The sequence below is a fragment of the Euprymna scolopes genome, chromosome 12 (genome assembly GCF_053919585.1).
Source record: "Euprymna scolopes isolate OS-2025 chromosome 12, ASM5391958v1, whole genome shotgun sequence".
In the NCBI taxonomy this organism is placed as follows: domain Eukaryota; kingdom Metazoa; phylum Mollusca; class Cephalopoda; order Sepiida; family Sepiolidae; genus Euprymna; species Euprymna scolopes.
Window position 1 is genome coordinate 150,786,993 of NC_136493.1, and position 15,218 is coordinate 150,802,210.

General features: G+C 36.3%; 1 protein-coding gene across 3 annotated transcripts in view; it reads right to left on the bottom strand.

Annotated features, from left to right (window-relative positions):
- Positions 1-15,218, bottom strand: part of LOC145291547 (toll-like receptor Tollo) — an 89,511-nt gene that overhangs the window by 58,280 nt on the left and 16,013 nt on the right. The window contains exon 1 of one of the 3 annotated variants that reach the window (XM_080137562.1): positions 10,472-11,174. The exons of the other annotated variants lie outside the window; for them this stretch is intronic. The gene's annotated coding sequence lies outside the window, so the exon portion shown is untranslated. Of the gene's footprint in view, positions 1-10,471; positions 11,175-15,218 lie in introns of those variants that run through there. 3 annotated transcript variants of the gene reach the window in all.

Below are 15,218 nucleotides of genomic sequence, written 5' to 3' on the forward strand. Positions count from 1 at the left end.
CAACAAATTAAACTGCAGACGAGCTTAATGCGGGTACTGGTTTCCCGCTTTATGGTTTTTTAAATCAGAGATTTGCTTCTCCTAGAAAGGTTGCCTTCACCACGGCTTACGGGAGCCCTCTCCACCCCAATACACATATACACACACACAAATATACACGGTGTTAGTTGGCCGTTGACCCAGAAAAAGAGTTCATTCGCCCTTTACATACATACATACATACATACATATACATACATACATACACACACACATACATACATACACACATACATACATACATACATACATACATACATACATACACACATACATACATATGGTCCGCTTATGATAAGAACACACAGACATTTATTAGTGCCACGTTGATACAAGCAGTACATAGACCCATCCCGCGACACAAATCCGTTACAAACGTATATATACCATAAGTTAATTTGGTACTGTATATACACGGTCATATAAACACCAATATACAATAATTGGGACAATAGATTAGTTATCGTTAGTAGTGGAAATTTTGTATAATTTGACTACTTAAGGGGGATAGCTCAACAAGAACCTGTTTACATTGGAATTGAAGCAGACCAGTTGTGAACCGATTTTCACAGGTGAGAAGTTCTTGGAAAAAAGTCTATTTATGGAATCCACATTTAGGTTTAGAGAGTGGGGGAAATTATTGATAATGGTTTCAGATAGACGAGTGTCTTTTGTAAAAGTTTGGCGAGGGGGATCATTGATTGGAGCTCAGATGAACACTTGTCATAAAAATAACCATAGACAGGCTAACAACGTCTCGTCTGTGGGAAAGAGGTTGCAGGGAAAAGAAAAGAAGATCACCTACTAGATTATGAAGTAAGTTTTGAATTCTGTCAAGATAGGATAAGTAGCTTCGAGCAGTTCCTGTCCAGATGTGGCAACAGTATTTCATCCTAGGATGTACTTGGCTTCTATACAGGTAGAGAGTTGCATCGGCAATGAGATATCTACTGGAGTGGTAGAATACGTCAACCATTTTTCCAGTAATCTTGACAACAGATTTGATGTATGTGTTCCATTTCAGATCAGAAGTGAAGGTCCAGAAGCTGGTCAAGACATGGAGCTTCCTCAAGAAGAAAGCTATTCATTGCAATTGGGGTGTGATAGGGGTCAAAAGTGGGAGGAAAGATGCTTGGTTTTCGATGCATCAAAATTAATCAGCCACCTCTTTCCCCATTGTACCACATGCTAAAGATCAGAGGAGAGAGACTCAGAGAGATCTTTGTCATTTCCAGCCTTTGAAGTGTTGCCATAGATTTTGGTGTCATCTGCAAAATGTCTGCAAATGATCTAAGAATATAATTTGGGAGATCAGGAAGGGAGCTTTTTTCTTTTTACAAGGGAATCACCACTTATCAAGGCCCAGAGGCCACTCGAGGGTAAAAGTTAAAGAGTGTACAGTCGTCAAAAAGACAATATCATAGTAATCATTAGAAGTGTAAATTTGGTAAAATTGGATTATTTAAGGAGAACGGCTCATCAAGAACTTGTTTACATTGGACTTGAAGACGGCCATATTGTAGTCAACTGGAAAGCAGGTAAACGGAAGAGAGTTCCACAGGTGTGGAGTTCTAAGAAATAAGCTTTGTTCATGAAATCTACGTTTAGGTTTAGGCACAGATAAAGAATGGAGGAAATTATTGATAGTGTTTTCAGCTAAACGAGTGTTTCTCGTGAATGTTTGGCGAGGAGAGACCATAGACTGAAGCTCAGACGAGCACTTGCCATGGAAATAATGATAAAACAGAGACAGGCTCGTAATGTTTCTTCTATGAGAAAGAGGTTGCAGCGAAGAGAAAAGGGCATCCCCTACTAGGCTATGAAGTCTATTTTGAACTCTGTCAAGGCAGGATAAGGTCTTCCTAGCAGCTCCTTCCCAGATATGACAGCAATACTCCATCCTTGGATGTGCCTGGCTCTTATATAGGTAGCGAATTGCATCAACAGGTAGATATCTACTGGATTGGTAGAAGGATCCTATAATTTTTCCAGCGATCTTGGCAACAGATTTGATGTACATATTCCATTTTAGATCAGGAGTAAAGGTCAAGCCCAGAAGCTTGTCAAAAAATGGAGCCTCCCCAAGACGAGTCATTCATTTCAATTGATGCCAGATGGGGATCAGAACGTTGATGATGTAAAGATAGAAGCTTGGTTTTAGATGCATTAAAAGTAATCAGACACTTTTTCCTCCATTGTACCACGTGCTCAAGATCGAAGGAAAGAGAATCAAAGAGAACTTGGTCGTTTACAGCCTTTGATGTGCTGCCATAGATGGTAGCGTCATCAGCAAAAATGTTTACGAATGATCTAAGGATGTAATTTGGAAGATCATTAATGTAGATCAGGAAGAGAGTTGGATCCAGGATGGACTCCGGAGGGACTCCAACATTAATATGAGCTTCTGATTTCTGCCCATCAACCACTACTTTTATGAACCTATCAGAGAGAAAGGATTTAATAATTGAAAAAACATTTCCAGCTATACCATAGCCGGAGCTCTTGTGAAGTAGGCCTTTATGCCACACCTTATCAAAGGCCTTTGATATGTCAAGAGCAATTGCCTAGAAAAGAAGCCTCCATCGCAACATTTGCTAATCCTATGAGAAATAACTGTAAGCACATCTGCTGTAGATCTAGCAGAACAGAAACCATATTGCATATCACTAAGAAGGTTATTTTTGCTGAAGTGGTTGACTATATCTTTATTTAACACAGATTCAAGTAACTTACTCATAAGGCACAAGAGACCTATTGGTCTGGACTGAGATGGAAATGACCGATCACCTGAATTCTTAAATACAGGGCATACCGATGAGATTTTCCAGTGTGTTGAGAAGCCATTCTCCTTAAGAAAGTGCTTAAACAGCTTTGTATGTATGGGAGCCAGTTCTGGTTGAAGCTTTTTGAGCACTATAATTGGAATGCTGTCGGGATGGAACCCTGAGAGACGCCAGCTTTAATATTGTGAGCTTCTGATTTCTGCCAATCAATAACTACTCTTTTGAACCTATTAGAGAGAAATGATTTAATAATTGAGAAGCCATTTCCAGCTATACCGCAGCTGGAGATCTTATGATAAGCCTTTTTGCTATACTCTATCAGAAGCCTTTAACATGGCAAGAACAATTGCTTTAGAAGTGAAGTGTTATCCGGGTAAAAATACATTGCTGGGAGAAGAGTTTAGAGAAAAAGAAGTCAAAATATAGTCAAGTTTACATTTTTTTTTTTCAAATAAAATTTAAAAAAATATTCGTTTTAGTTTCCCTATATTTTATTTTTGATTAAAAACAAACGTGATTAATAGTAAAATAATAATTGCGTATTTACTAAATAAATGCGATAAATGCACACAAGATCTTATTTTATAGCTTTAATCATAGAAAGATAAAAAGTAGGTCGATAGAGAATATGCGCTGACTACAGCAAATAAAAACATTATTTCGTCGCGTTCTTCATTGTGGTATTAATACCAGCTTTTAGATGAGAACAAGCAATGGCTACACGAATATGAATATGAGGAATAAGAAACCAAGTGTTAGCTCCAAGAAAAGAGACTCTTGTTAGATAATGAACTAAAGTCTACTTTTAATTGGTTGTTTTTTAAACATTATATATATATATATATATATATATATATATATATATATATATATATATGATGAAAATAATGGAAATAGTATTCCGACAAAATAGAGAAAATAAAAAAGGAACAAACCGTATTATGTGTTCACCAACGTTTCGTCTTTATTTCGAGACTTCCTCTGGGTGAAATAAAGACGAAACGTTGGTGAACACATAATACGGTTTGTTCCTTTTTTATTTTCTCTCTCTCTCTCTATATATATAAACCTACCCAAATCACCCTACTCCATCCTATCCCACTACATTATCATCTCCCTCCCACCTAACCAAATGACTTATATCAAGTTTAACCCCACTTTTCCACTATATAATTCCAATGTGTTTTATATCTGTTGTTCCGCTTTGTCAAAATTAACCTCCCCAATCCCCATACACTCCACACCCCTTCCCCTCTCCATTCTCTTTATATATTTGCCGACGCTGTCATATCTGTGCACATATACGTATGCGCATATCTGTACTTATTTGTAATGTGTATGTCTAGAACTTATATCTATATACCCTTTTTTATGTACTCCTTTATACTTTTCTTGGTATGCGCATGTATATATGTGTATATATGTGTATAGTTACGCTCTTTATATGTATATATGCATATGTATATATGTATATATGTATATGTGCATATTTATCTCCTTGTGACTGTGTGCTTATGTTATAATATATTACAATGTTAATAATTTCTAACCCAAGTAATGCTAATACATTTGACCCCAAACTAAAGTAATAAACCAGGTAATTACCCCACAAAACACCATCTTAGACTCCATTTCTATATCTAAACTTACCTGAACTATTAGGACTTCTGAATCATTATGACTGAACCTTTACTCACATAACCTTTTTTTTTTTAATTACATTTTCACCCCAAACAAGGCACATTGCCACTTTGATGTAGGGGGCTACTGTCAGGGACATAAACTACAGGGGTACTATGTGGGGATTTGGGCAGCAAGATGTCGGTTCACGTTACACTTGAACTTCTCCATGTCAGTACAGTTGAGGAAGCAGGAACCCAGAAGGTAATTCCAAAGTCTAGCTGTTCTGGGGAAGAAACTATTAGAGTAGAAGGCTCTCTTACATCTAGGGATCTCAACTGTGAAGGGGTGGGATTTTGCTGCTTGTCAGGTTTGTCGGCGGTATTTACGTCGAGGGGACACAAGTGCTTGCAGTTCATCGGAGCATTCACCGTTAAAGTACTTGTAGAACAGGTAGAGGGATGCAACATTTCGTCGATGGGACAGAGGCTGAAGCTTAGATGACAGTTCAGGACCTATTAGGTTGGCGACTCTCTTTTGAATCTTGTCTAGAATTGAGAGACTAGTAGCAGATGTACCGGCCCAAATGTGACAACAATACTCCATACATGTGCGGATGGTGGCCTTATAGATATTTTCGGGTGTTAGTAGCTTTCTAGCACGGTAGAGAGAACCTACCTTTTTCGCAGCGGTCCTGGCAATGCTCTCAATGTAATTTTTCTAACTCATGTTTCCTGTGAACGTTAGGCCGAGGAGTTTAAAAGATGTACTTTCAGATAAAGAGTCTTTGGCCATTGCTATTGGTGGTAGAGAATGTTTCTTATAATTATTGAAGGAAACAAGCTTAGTCTTAGCAGCATTGAATATGACCATCGATTTTTGTCCCCATTCCACTACAGATTGGAGATCTTCTTCTAGTGTTTCTGTCATTTCCTTAGATATATGTTCATTTGTTTTCCCCTCGTGTCTGTTTTAGAGCGTGGTGTAATCAGCATATATACCCATCTCACAGACAATTTTGTCAGGGAGGTCATTTATGGATATTAGGAATAATAGAGGTCCAAGGATATACCCCTGAGGCACTCCCGCATTTATATCATATTGTTTAGATGTACGACCGTCGAGGACAACCTGGATTTTTCTCTTATCTAAGAAGGATTTAATTATGTTAAGTATTCTTCCAGTGATACCGTATGATCTGATTTTCCTGAGAAGATTTTCATGCCATACCCTGTCAAAAGCCTTAGATATATCTAGAGCTACCGCTCTACCTTCCCCCGCTTTTTCCAGTGACTGGTATATACGTTCTGAGATTACAGTTAGGATGTCTGCTGTGGAACGAGCTTGTCTAAATCCATATTGTTGGTCAGTCAGAAGTTTAGCATCTGTAAGGTGATGGACTAAAGCTTGGTTAATTATGGACTAAAATATTTTGGCGAAAAGTGGGAGGAGGAGCGGGATTTACTGGGTCAGTTGTTTCGCCAGAATTCTTGAAAACTGGTACCACAGAAGCAGTTTTCCAGCAGGCAGGAAATCAAGATTCATTAAGGCATTTGTTGTAAAGTTTGGAGAGAACTGGAGCTACTTCGACGGGCAGTTCTAGGGAAGAAGCTTTGTTCATGGTAGCCATGTTTAGGTTTAGGCAACAATAGAGAGTGGGGGAATTTATTGATAGTGATTTTGACTAGACGAGTGTTTTTTTTTTGTGAAGGATTGGTGAGAGGGTACCATAGATTGGAGATCAGTCGAAAATTTGCCATGAAAATAGCAATAGAGCAGGGGAAGGCTCGCAACGTCTCCTCTGTGGGAAAGAGGCTGCAGGGAAGAGAAAAGGGTATCGCCTACTGTCAAGGCAGGATAGGGTCCTTCGAGCAGTTCCTGGCCAGATGTGGCAACAGTATTCAATCCTAGGACATACTTGGCTATTATACAGGTAGAGAATTGCTTCAGCAGTGAGATATCCACTGGAGCGATAGAATGCTCCAACCATTTTTCTAACTACCTTGCCCACGGATTTGATGTATATATTTCATTTCAGATCGGGAGTGAAGGTCAAAACAAGAAGTTTGTCTAAACATGGGTTGTCCTCAAGATGAGAGCGGTTCATTTCAATAAGGGCCAAATATAGGTCAGGGCATTGATGATGGAAAGATAGAAGTTTATAATTCGGCTAAGTCTTAGAAGATGCATCATCCCGCTATCTCTCCTTCTCTCTCCCTCTCTATCTGAGGATGGATTGTTTTATTGCTGATCGCCTGAGGCGCCCTTACCCGGGACTGTTAAACCAAAACCTTCTGTACTCGATTGGAATTCCACCAACAAATAATGGGACACAAATAAAATCCAATCGAGACGTTATTTCCTCCCACCTGAAGACAAAGTTCGACACAAGGTATTTTTTTAATGTGATAAATTAATGTACCTCTCCCTTAATGTACAAAGGCAGACGACACTAAGTAGGCACAGCGTTAGGTTAGTGTTGGGTTAAAAAAAAAATTTAGTTCATCAAAAAATAAAATAAAAAATAATAAAGAACTTGAAAAATTATATATATATATATATATATATATATATATATATATATATATATATATATATATATATATACTAGCATCTGTGCCCGGCGTTGCCGGGTGTTTGGAGGTGTATGCTGAGCAAAAAAAAAAACCCCAAAAAACAAAAAAACAGTCAATTTTTTTAACTTTGACCCTATTATGACCCCTTAAAATTTATTGTTTTGGGCTCCAATCAAGTTACTAAGTTAGATCCATATCCAAAAAATCTATATCTAAAATTTCAAGTGTTTAGACCCAAAATTGTCGGAGGAGTTTGGTAGAGTTCTCAAAGGTCAAATCGTTGAACTTTGACTCCTTAACAGCGCAAAATTTCTGGCCGACAACCGATCACATAAATTTTTCCAAATCTCAGTACCCTCTATATCAAATTTCGAGTCTGTAGACTGAAAATTGACAGAGTTATTGGGTAGGGAAATGCACACACACACACACACACACACACAGATACACAGACGCGTTCACTTTTATATATATATATATATATGTGTGTGTGTGTGTGCGCGTGTGTGTGTGTGTGTGTGTGTGTGCCTTGGACATATTCTTTGTTTAAAGTGGGATACCTTTGTTCTTGATACATATGTCTTAAATAAGGCCAAAACAACAAGTATTGCTACCATCTTTATTAAGAACCAGATGCGTTGACCAGCCTGATGACTATCGACTCCCAAAACAGTTGTTGTATGGTGAGCTCATTTTTGGAAAAAGGCCCTAGCACAAGCCCAAAAACGTTTTTGTGGTAGCATCAAGGAGAGTCTGGTGGGCTTTCCTGTGCTTGTTGACAGTTGGGAGTCTCTAGCATATGATCGCAAGCAGTGGAGGGCATTGATATACATGGGCGCAGAACATTTTGAAGCAGCCAAAATAGACCGACCGAAGCCCATGAGAGCGTGTAGGAAACGCCAAACCTTGCCGCCCAATCATGGAGATCTTTGGATCTGTGAGGTGCGTGACTGGGCTCTGTTGTCTAAGGTAGATCTTGTTTTGCACATGAAATCGCACGATGATCAGACCAAATATCAAGGTCCCATGTGTGATATGAAAAGACACTGGAATCTTAGGAAGATTTCAATCATACCAGTTATTATAGGTGCCACAGGACTTATGAAGAAGAACCTGAAGTCCTACCTAACTAATATTCCTGGTGAACCAAGTGCAAAAGAGATTCAGACAATTGCACTTAAGGGAACAACGAGGATACTAAAAAGAGCTGTCGGTTGGTTTCAATAAAAAGCAGGGCAATGTTGGCAGCTGGTTTGGCTGCCCCATACCCAGCATTGCAATCTTCAAAGAAAAAAAAAAAAGACAAAAAACACAGGTCCCGTTGCTGCAAGTTTCATCCAAATCAATGAACATTTTCAGTGTCATGTCTGCTTGAGGGTGTGCAAGTCACTGGTAGCACTGAAAAGTCATCTTTGAGCATATGTATATATGGCTTTTCAGTGACTGAGGGAATAGCACTCATTTGACAAGACGTCGCAATCGTCGTCAACACACACACACACACACACACACACACACACACACACACACACACACACACACACTGTTTTGAACTGTTTTGTTTTCTTAATTTCATTCATCCAGAGGAAATCTTGCAATAGACGAAATGGTGATGAACACATAACTTCGTTTGTTCCTTTTTATCTCTCTCTCTCTCTCTCTCTCTCTCTCTCTATCTATCTATCTATCTATCTATCTCTCTCTTTCTCTCTCTCTCTCTCTCTCTCTCTATATATATATATATATATATATATATATAGTCCTGGTCAAAATCATAAGACCACTTAAGAAAGTAAGCGTTTACGCATATTATCGAATTTTTAATCAAACAAATGCTTGAAACCATTGCCAAAAGGGAAAATATGATGGGAAAAGAATGAAATCTGCTTCATTCGAAAGCTTAACCCTGATTTAATAATTATTTTTAAAAAAAAAAACATTTTTACCTGGTCAAAATGATAAGACCACTGATAATTTATCTAACAAAAGGCAATTATAAATTACTAAAAAGGGTCTCAGCATTAGTATAGCCTTCATTATTACAAATTACTTCAAAAATTCTCTTTGGCATGCTTGTTTTTTATCAGTTGCAAAGGAATTTTATCCCATGTACTGAAAACTGAATCAAAAAGTTCCTTTATCGAATCATACTGGGTTCCATCCTTGAACACTTCTTTTGCCATCCATCCCCAGAGATTTTTAATGGGATTGAGGTCCGGAGAACATGCTGGATGATCTAACAATTCTACATTATTTGAGGAAAAGTATTATCGTGCTGCTGTTTGGCTTTTCAATCAACTTGAGCTCATACTGGAGTTTTTTAAAACTTCTTCTGATATGGCGATCCAGTGATGGGGTTATTTTTTTTTTTTTTTTTTGGTCGACCTGGACTCTTTTTGTGCCCATATTGATCTGGATTTCTTAAAAAAATTGTGATGACCGTTTTGCTACGATTCACTTCGACTACAATGGATCTATGGGAGAGTCTACCCCTATTAAGCTCAAAGATCCTTCCTCTCTCAAACTCTGATAATGGTTTCCCTTTTGCCATTTATAATTTAGTAAGATGTTTTTTATCCACTAACAAGTTGCTTTTAGTAACATAGAAAGCTTATCGTATTCATTTTTTCAAAACTAGCCGATTTTATTAAAATGATCTTATCATTTTAACCAGGTGAAAATGTTTGTTTTTTAAAAAATAATTATTAGATCAGGGTTAAGGTTTCGAATGAAGCAGATTTCATTTTTTCCATCATATTTTCCCTTTTGGCAATGGTTTCAAGCATTTGTTTGATTAAATATTTGATAATATGCGTAAACGCTTACTTTCTTAAGTGGTCTTATGATTTTGACCAGGACTATATATATATATATATATATATATATATATATATATATATATATATATATATTAGTGTTGGAACGATTATCAGAATCTAAATCGAAAATAGTAAAAATCGGAACATTTAGGGGTATCGGAATCGGTATCAGAATCGGAAATATTGGTGCCTATCGGTGCCTATGCTAAATCGATTCTTTTAATTGTCATTTTTTTTAAATCTAATTTTATTTCAAGCAAAATCTTTCATTGCTGGTAATATTGATAAATTAGAAAATATTCATTGATTTTAAAATACAAGTAAAGCTAAAATCGATAGATCATCCTCCAGATTTTAATTCGAATTACTTTCGTTTAAGTACAACGTTTTCTGATTAAAAAAAATCATTGAACAGATTATTTGTATCTACGGCCACTTCGACAACCTGTAAAGTTATCGTAAAATGATACTAAATACCCACTTCTCATCTAAGACTACAAATTGACTACCCGGTAGAGACGTCTCAGGCGATAATTCTCTAACACTTATTAATGAGGAGAGGACCAAAGGGTTCTTGTGCAGTTTAACAAAAATATTTAAAAATGAAAATAAAGAAAAATTATGATGTACGTACCTGTTATGGAATTGATTTGATCAAATAGGATTCCTTTTATAGAGGAAAATCCAAGAGTAACGCAATCATCTTGGCAATCAAGAAGGGGGAACCAGGGGAGATAACTCCATCTAATTATTGAAGTTTGCAAAAATTTGATGAGATTATTTTTACAGTTTTGAATACTTTAAGGTATTCCTTTTTCTTTTGTTTTTTTTTTACTTTGAAAACATCGTTGCAAAAATTATTAATAAAATTATTAGTGTGTTTTGACAAACTTCAAGAATTAGATGGAGTTATCTCCTCTGGCGCCCCTTCTCGTAACTGGAAATTCTCAAGATGGCTACATCGCGATCGGTCTAACTAAAATTTGATTTTATTTTCTGTAAAAATAAAACTACTTGATTAAATTAAGCGATTTGTAAAAAAAAATGAGAACTTCATTCCATGAAGATTTTTCTTCATCTTCGTTTTCTAATATTGTTACTTAAGGTCATAAGCGCCAAACAAAGTGTAGTATAGTGAAGAAAAATCCTTCTGGATTGAGAGCATTTTAATTTTTGTTTTTATCGCGAGTGCTCTCGTTTGGAAAAAAAAAAAAACTGGCTTTTCTGGTTTTGTATAACTTTGCCATCGCGAGGAGGCAAATATAGAAACCAATGAGACCACGTGAGTATAAAAGAGGCGCAGTATTTCTCTTCTTTCTAGTGTCGCCGACGTCTTTTCGGTTTTTTTTTTCCCGTTTCCGGCATGTTTTGAGTGTATTAGTAAGCTCAGACGAAAAAAACAACAAAATAACACAGGAATAAACAAGAGAGAGAGAGAGAGAGAGAGAGAGAGAGAGAGAGAGAGAGAGAGAGAGAGAGAGAGAGAGAGAGAGAGAGAGTTTATAATGAGAACTTTTAAAATTGAAAAAAAAGTAAGTCAGGCGAGAGGATGCCGTTAAATTAATTTCACTCACCGCCTTCTATAGCGACAAAGACTGACAGGTTACTTAACACCTGACATTCACCTCGGCAATCATTTCGACAGGTGGAGTATAATTCGGTTCAGTCCTAGAAGGTGCAGCCTCCCAGGCATTACCTGCTCTCTTTGATGAAAGTTAATAAATTTCCGATCGCCCAAGGCATATTTATTGCAGGGTAGTGCACATTCAGAGGATTCTTGTGTCACATGTTCCTGCGACAGAAAAGAAGCAAACGCCATCATTCCGACAATTTTTCCGACATATTTCTTAAATATTTGTCGATATTTCACAACGTAAATGTAGGCATTCTTACTACAGACAACAAAACGAAAAAGTGGTTTAAAAAAAAAACAAGTATATATCAAATGTCTGCTTGAGGGTGTGCAAGTCACTGGTAGCACTGAAAAGTCATCTTTGAGCATATGTATATATGGCTTTTCAGTGACTGAGGGAATAGCACTCATTTGACAAGACGTCGTTATGGTCGTCAACACACACACACACACACGCACACACACACACACACACACACACACACACACACACACACACACACACACACACACACACACTGTTTTGAACTGTTTTGTTTTCTTAATTTCATTCATCCAGAGGAAATCTTGCAATAGACGAAATGGTGATGAACACATAACTTCGTTTGTTCCTTTTTATCTCTCTCTCTCTCTCTCTCTCTCTCTCTCTCTATATATATATATATATATATATATATATATATATATATATATATATATATATATATATATATATATAGTCCTGGTCAAAATCATAAGACCACTTAAGAAAGTAAGCGTTTACGCATATTATCGAATTTTTAATCAAACAAATGCTTGAAACCATTGCCAAAAGAGAAAATATGATGGAAAAGAATGAAATCTGCTTCATTCGAAAGCTTAACCCTGATTTAATAATTATTTTTTAAAAAACAAACATTTTCACCTTGTCAAACTGATAAGACCACTGATAATTTATCTCACAAAAGGCAATTATAAATTACTAAAAAGGGTCTCAGTATTTAGTATAGCCTTCATTATTACAAATTACTTCAAAAATTCTCTTTGGCATGCTTGCAACTAAGTTTTTTATAAGTTGCAAAGAATTTTATCCCATGTACTGAAAACTGAATCAGAGAGTTCCTTTATCGACGCATACTGGGTTCCATCCTTGGACACTTCTTTTGCCATCCATCCCCAAAGACTTTCAATGGGATTGAGGTCCGGAGAACATGCTGGATAATCTAACAATTCTATATTATTTGAAGAAAAGTATTCTCGTGCTTGTCGAGAAGTGTGTATCGCAGCGTTGTCTTGCTGGAAAATCCAATTTCTTCCACACAGACATGGACCTTCAGTCCTGATAAAAGCATTTTAAAGCATTGAAATGTACTTCAATGATGTTTGCCGGCCTTTCACTACTTGCAACTTTAGGGTCCCAGCTGACGAGAGAGCACCCCAGATCATTAAAGATCTTCATCCACTATGCCGAGTTGAAAAAGTCTCTTTGGGCAAATTTTTATCATGCCAATAGTGTTGAAATCCATCTGGACCATCTAGATTAAACTTTCACTCATCGGAGAAAATTACATTTTCCCACTTCTCTTCATCCCGTCTGGTATTTGGCAGCATATTTAAGTCGGTTAGTTTTGTGCTGTTCAAGAAGACGTGGTTTTTTCAGTCGATTTAAATGATTGAAACCCTTCATTTTCAGATGCCTTCTAATGGTTTTAGGACTACATTCTGCTGCTGTTTGGCTTTTCAATCGACTTGAGCTTATACTGGAGTTTTATTTTTAAACTTCTGATATGGCGATCCAGTGATAAGGTTATTTTTTTTTGGTCGACCTGGACTCTTTTTGTGCCCATATTGATCTGGATTTCTTAAAAAAAATTGTGATGACCGTTTTGCTACAATTCACTTCGACTACAAGTGATCTATGGGAGAGTCTACCCCTATTAAGCTCAAAGATCCTTCCTCTCTCAAACTCTGATAATGGTTTCCCTTTTGCCATTTATAATTTAGTAAGATGTTTTTTATCCACTAACAAGTTGCTTTTAGTAACATAGAAAGCTTTTCGTATTCATTTTTTCAAAACTAGCCGATTTTATTAAAATGATCTTATCATTTTAACCAGGTGAAAATGTTTGTTTTTTAAAAAATAATTATTAGATCAGGGTTAAGGTTTCGAATGAAGCAGATTTCATTTTTTTCCATCATATTTTCCCTTTTGGCAATGGTTTCAAGCATTTGTTTGATTAAATATTTGATAATATGCGTAAACGCTTACTTTCTTAAGTGGTCTTATGATTTTGACCAGGACTATATATATATATATATATATATATATATATATATATATATATATATATATATATATATATATATATATATATATATTAGTGTTGGAACGATTATCAGAATCTAAATCGAAAATAGTAAAAATCGGAACATTTGGGGGTATCGGAATCGGTATCAGAATCGGAAATATTGGTGCCTATCGGTGCCTATGCTAAATCGATTCTTTTAATTGTCATTTTTTTAAATCTGATTTTATTTCAAGCAAAATCTTTCATTGCTGGTAATATTGATAAATTAGAAAATATTCATTGATTTTAAAATACAAGTAAAGCTAAAATCGATAGATAATCCTCCAAAAGTGTATTTTGACGTTTAGGAAACTATCTACACATTTAACATGTTTTTACGAAAATCGAGGAAAATAACAATCTTATAGTTAAATAATTAGAGATTTATAAAGAATCGAATCGGTAATTGTATCGGAATCGGGAAAATATTGGAATCGTTGTTCCATCACTAATATATATATATATATATATACAGTGATGATCATATTTATTGGCACGGTAAAATAAAAGTTAAATTTTGTCTAATAAATTCTAAAAAAGGGATTAAATTAAAGAAAATAACAAAGTATATTATGTATTTTTAACTGGCCTTTCCGATGCAGCAATCGGATTTTAGAAAAAATAAATAACAAAGGAACAACAAACATAATTGCAAAAAACCCTTGTTCAAAATTATTGGCACGATTTATTTAATAATCAATTGTATAGCCTTGGGCCTTGATTACCTTCCTCAGTCGCTTTTCATAGTTTACAACCAAGTTGTTGCACTCTTCAGTAGTAATTTTAGCCCACTCTTCCTGACAATAATCCTCCAATTGAATAAGATTCTTAGGCTTCCTTTGCATTACCCTCAATTTTAATGTTCTCCATAAATTTTCAATTGGATTAAGGTCTGGGCTTTGTGATGGCCACTCCAAAACATTAATATGATTGTCCTCAAGCCATTTCTTAGTCAGTTTAGCCGAATGCTTTGGGTCATTATCTTGCATGAACCACCAACGACGGCCAAGTGAGAGCTCTTTAGCAGAGTCTTTCAGGTTTTCATCCAATATTTTAACATAATCTTCCTTTTTTATGCTACCTGTGACCTTAACAAGTCGCCCTGGTCCAGAGGCAGCAAAGGATCCCCAAAACATCAAACTGCCTCCACCGTGCTTCACTGTGGGTATGGTGTTCTTAGGCAGGAAAGCTTCGCCAGATTTTCTGTAAATATAAGACACTTTATTATGGCCAAATAACTCTATTTTCGTTTCGTCAGTCCATAGAACACGTTTCCAGAATGCAACATCTTTATCAATATGACGTTTTGCAAAGGCTAACCTTGCTTTCAGGTGCATAGGCTTCAATAAGGGAGTCTTTCTCGGACGACATGCTTTTAAACCAGCTCTCTTCAAAACTCTACCAACTGTATGTCGAGATAC